Here is a 5,485-nt window from a genome sequence, read left to right as displayed (position 1 = left end):
TCTACTCCTCCATCATTGAGTACATCCTCACCTCCTCCATCATCATCTGGTACGCTGGTGGCACCGCTAAGGACAAGGGCAGACTGCAGCGTGTCATCAGGTCTGCAGAGAAGGTGATTGGCTGCAATCTTCCATCTTTCCAGGACCTGTACGCCTCCAGGACTCTGAGGCGTGCAGGGAAGATTGTGACTGATCCCTCGCACCCCAGTCACAGACTATTTCAGTCACTTCCCTCCAGCAGGGGGCTGCGGTCCATCAGGGCCAAAACCTCACACCACAAGAAAAACATTTCACATCTGCTACCAGCCTTATGAACAAGGCCAAGAGCCGCCCGTGAAACTGGACACTGTCTCTCTCCCCCGTTCAGGACTTACAAGCTTCTGCGTTACATTGAGGCACAGTCTGCAGAGTGTATACAGCTTCCGTGTATATATCCTTTTACTTCTTATTTCACTGTATTCTTATTTTTTGTCTGCACCATCAATACCAAGTCAAATTCCTTGTAAGTGCAAACCTACTTGGCGATTAAACTTGATTCCGATTCTGATTCTGATGTACAGGTGTCGGCTCTCAGGGCGCGCAGCGCGCACTGATGGACTGGAGCTCCCTGGAGGCAGATGGACAGGTTATTGACCGGTAATGGTAGGTTTTGGCAGTGTGTAACAAGCCGAGTCACTAACCTGACAGAGGGGAGAACCAGGATGCTGAAAGCCTACCAGAGTCAGGCAGGCGAGCTTGGGAACGGAGGTCTGTCTGCGGGCTGGCGGGATGGGGCTGTTGAGCGGCCGTGGAAAAGACACCGTCCCAATGAGGTAACGGGTGGGTAACAGTGCAGAAGCTGCAGAGAGGTGTGTTAAACTGCTTCCTGATCTGAGCACCGTATAGCAGCCACAAACACCAGAGCAGGCCGCTGCTCTCTTCAGCTGTTTTCATCCACTGAGTTAAAATTTAAGCTCTTTTAACTCGTTAATACAAGAACACATTAAAAATGATTTTCAACTCTAATGAAATTATTTTTAGTGGTTTGATTTTCGGACTGAATGAGCTTCAGGCGTTTCCCTTAATGGAGTCTCCACAGAACACACAGAGCTTCCGAGAAATAACAATATTTTGCCCTGAAGATTTTGGAATGTAGTTATTATTCAAAGCTTTATCTTTTGCCTCATCCATGCCAAAAGAAAGGAGATCAGGGTTGATAGCTTTATAGATCAGAGCTGTATCAGATCTGTGGATAAATCCACAGATCTGATCAGGTCATGGCTTAAAAATAATAAAATTATATCTCGGTTTGACCCACTCTGTTCTTAGTGGTCTTTAATATTACTGTGTCACTCTTCCTCGGAGAAAACCTTCTCATTTCTCTCTGCCCCTTTTTTCACTGAAAAAAGAATCATTCACTGAAAACTTCTCTCAAGTCAACACGTATTGGTCTTACTCTTCAGCAGGGCCGCAAATACCTGGGCTGGAACTGAAAAAAAATCTGCTCCTGAAACCCTTAAAAGTGAGCGGAGCCATGCAGTGTGAAACCTCTACAAGCCAGTGGAACCCTGCCTTTACAGTATTCAGAAACAGTACAATTGTGTCTTTGCTGGCTGATATCACAACACTGATTTGACCCAGAAGTCAAAATACAGCTAAAACCATTAAAAAAACATTTAAACATCTTGTACCAAAAAGAGACATAATATAAACAATTTCCTGTGCCCAACTTTATATCGAACAAATAAACCTAAACAAATGATATGAAAACAGTGTTATGCTTTTCCCACACAAATAACCATTTCTACAAACACACATCAATGTCCTAATTAGGAAACTTAAACACACTGTTAAAATTATTCAAAATCTGAGAGGATATCTAAACCTACTGTGTTTATCTTTACCCAGATAGAATTTGCAGTGGAATAGACAATAAATGCAATAAAAATATATTCACATAATTGAGGAATATTTTAAGGTGAACCGCACATGTCTATGTCTTGTGCTGCTTTTAAACATTCAACAAAGAATACATTTTCATCAAACTAAATATTTGGTCTAATCCAAGGCACTATAAGCAGTTCATCCATTCAACTCAATGTGATTTCTTCAAAAATTGCAACCCCCTAAACACCCCTTAAATGCAAGTGATGCAACTAACCTGGCCAAAAAAAAACCTCAGAATAAAATGTTCCATTCAAACAACCAATCAGCTTCTACATGTCCTTTAATGGAACAATATGCGTCATGACTTCACCCAATAAAACCAGTGACACTGTCACTTAGATCCAGATCAACATCACTCATGGATGAAATACAGATAATTCTGGTTGCTCTCTGTGGTAATTTTAAGATTCATCAGCATATAACAATGACCATGTCCTATTGAAAAAAAAACAAAAAAACTATAATCTCAGTTTAAATCTCCTTTTGCATCTGAGCTTTAACTCTGAGACAATTTTCATGTGCATTCTTTAATGTTTTTTTCTGTTTCAGGACTTATTCCCTGGATTCATTGTTCCACTTCTGTTCCAACGCTGGAGACAATTCTACGACCTGGAGACAACGTCACCCTCAACTGTGACTGCAAACTGTCAACTGGAGTATATATAGTTTGGTTCAGGAACTGTTCCCATGAATACCAACCTACTCTTGTTCTAGATATAAAAGAGAACATTGTTAAAAGGCAAAGCAAATATCCTAATTTTAAGTTTTTCAAGAATGAGTCATCCAACTCGTATGACCTGATGATCATAAACGTCACAAATTCTGATGAAGGACTTTATTACTGTGGAACTGTAGAGACAAAGGTGGTAAAAGACAAAAACAAAAATGTCATCATAGAAGAAATTTACATCTATGGCAACATCACCACAAAGATCACATTATGTAAGTACTCCTTTCTAATTATATGAAAAGTGTAAAAGTTATTATGTAAATGTAATTATTTGACAATATAGCAACCAGTAGGAGTGTAAAGAAAATTAAACCATCTTGTACTACAAAATGTAAAAGTACTAGAACGCCAGTATATAGACACATTCAGTAAACAGCCCTGGAAAAAAATATTATCAGATTACACTACTGTTAAAGGATATAAAGATCAAAATTAATCACACAAATTCAATTCAATTCAATTTTATTTATATAGCACCAATTTACAACGCATGTCATCTCATGGCACTTTACTCAAAACTCACATGTTCAAGATTGCCTTTTCATTATGATTTTATATTATTTTCCTTTGTGTAATTTGTGTTTCTTTTAATTATGACGACTGCTTTTACCATTTATTGTTTTTACATGTACAGTGACCTTGAGTGTTTTGAAAGGCGCTTGAAATAAAATATATTGTTATTATTATTATTACAAAGTCAAATTCACTCAAATCACACCGATTGGTCAAAAAGTTTCCTGTTCACCTACACATAATAATGAAGTATTTATCAGTATCAGACTATATTACACAGACTTATGGAAAATCAGATCAAAGTATAGAAATAGTTACATACATATTTAGTATTGGAGTTTTAACTATCTAGCTATAGCTTAACCTGTTTTTTTGTGATTGATTCTTAACAATATAAATATATAAAGACACATTTTGACCTGAGTATAGAGAAAATAATGTCCATTAAAATTGTAAAAAAAATAAAGAAAAAAATAAAAATTAAAAAAGTCTGCTGCTTTGTGTTCAATGCAGATTCCATTGTTGCTCGTCCAAACATAACCATGCATGCTGAGAACTGTGGTGTGTGCTGGAAGCTGCTCTTCTCTCTGTGCCCTACTGTTTTCATTCTTTCAACTTTCCTCTCCTCTTTTTGTGGTTCTCTCCTCTGCTGGAACACAGGTACTGGCAAAGTATATATATCTTTCCAAATATACATTTATATTACTGTATTTTAATTTGTTGAGTTTTTTTTTGCAATGCATTTTTAAATGTGAAAGCAACTCTGATTTTATTTATTACAGCAGAAACGCCTCATGAAAACGAAAAGAAATGTGAGTCCATGAGACCAACACAAAAAACTGAGGTAGCTAAACTAAACCCCTTTATTATTTCTATAGGAATAGATTATTGGGAAACATTAGACAAAATAAAATACTAATAAAATATTAGACATTATAACTACCCTTCACGCGCTTTTTCAAGTGTAATTACAGTTTACAAAGTGGTTGATTGCAAACTCTTCTAAATATTTTATGCGTTAATGGTATGGCCAGTATGTCTAATAAAAATGTGTAACTTTAGTGGGACTGTGTGTTTTTCTGCCCAGGAGGTCCATGCTGCATTTCAGAAACAAAAGAAGAGAATGATCCACACCTCGGACTTCAGCATGTTTACTACTGTCATGTACAACGTGGGAGTTGAAGATTAAAATGTGCTGTAGGGTTGTGATGATCTATAAAGGATGAGTGGTCAGTGTTTGAGCTGAGCTATATTTCACAACATTCATGACTTAATGAGAGAGGTTGCTGGTAATTGTCTGTACTATTTGTCTGTTCTTTTTATATCTCTTTTTGTTGTATTTAAAATTACATATATATATTCTATACTGCTGTTTTTATTCAGCTATCACACTTTAGTTTTTACATTGAAGTTGAAGTCATATATGTTTGCAGATGCTTGCAACACTTTTTCCCCAATGACATAACTTAATAAGTGAGCACTGCATGCCTTCAGGTTGCTTTCAGAACAGGTTAAAGCAGACGTTTGAATCAAAAACTCCCTACATCATCCCTTTAACTGGAGCCAAATCTGGAGTGATGACCCTGATCCTTTGCAGATGCTTCTCTTTCCAACGTACCATGGAACGCGGCATCACTGTTGATGTAAAGGAGGAGCTTATTTCCAGAAATGCCATTCTGTGAAGATTTTGCCTGTTTAGAGGGGCTGTGGATTAACATTCCTGCCCACCATGATTGGTAAACAACAATCACCTGAAGCAAAAATGGTTAAATGGGTGCTCGGAAAGTTTTTTGTTTTGTTTTGTTTCTTGCCCACTTCTAGTGAGGTTTTGGCAGGTTTATTTTGACTCAATGTCAAAGAGACTCTCTAAATGTATTCTCTCCACATATGACAGTCTTTGGTCTCCCTGCTGACTACACTCGCTATTCAGCAGAGCAATTAGAGGTTTTGACATCCACTTCTTTAATAGGCCGATGTCATCTGCTTCATTTGAAAAAGATAAATTTATGAAGTCATGTCTTTTGGAGTATTGAGAAAATGAGATAATCCAGAAGCAACTCCCCAAACAGATTCAAGCCTACATAGCAACCTTTTTTGGCTTTAATTAATTTAACCTAGAACTTGTCCTGTTCTCTCCCCATATGGGTCCGTGTGTGTAGATGTACATGCCTTGGTCATTGGTATCCTTGTCTCATTTAATATATTTTCTTTTTAATTTTGTTTTTGTCTTGGGTTGATTGGTGTGGTGTATGTAAACAAAATACAAATAATCACCATAAAAGCATCTATAAGTTCTACATTTTGATCCACTGTGTA

At 37.3% G+C, this 5,485-nt stretch overlaps 1 non-coding gene across 1 annotated transcript; it reads left to right on the top strand.

Moving 5' to 3' along the window:
* Window positions 1–3,659: 3,659 nt before the first annotated feature.
* Window positions 3,660–5,485, top strand: LOC110368327. Its single transcript, XR_004931029.1, has 3 exons — window positions 3,660–3,829; window positions 3,952–4,013; window positions 4,257–5,485. It is a non-coding gene; the product is annotated as an uncharacterized LOC110368327 (transcript).

The sequence above is a fragment of the Fundulus heteroclitus genome, chromosome 5, assembly GCF_011125445.2.
Source record: "Fundulus heteroclitus isolate FHET01 chromosome 5, MU-UCD_Fhet_4.1, whole genome shotgun sequence".
Classification (NCBI taxonomy): domain Eukaryota; kingdom Metazoa; phylum Chordata; class Actinopteri; order Cyprinodontiformes; family Fundulidae; genus Fundulus; species Fundulus heteroclitus.
Note: the sequence above shows the minus strand (reverse complement) of the source record. Positions and strands in the feature narration are given on the sequence as shown.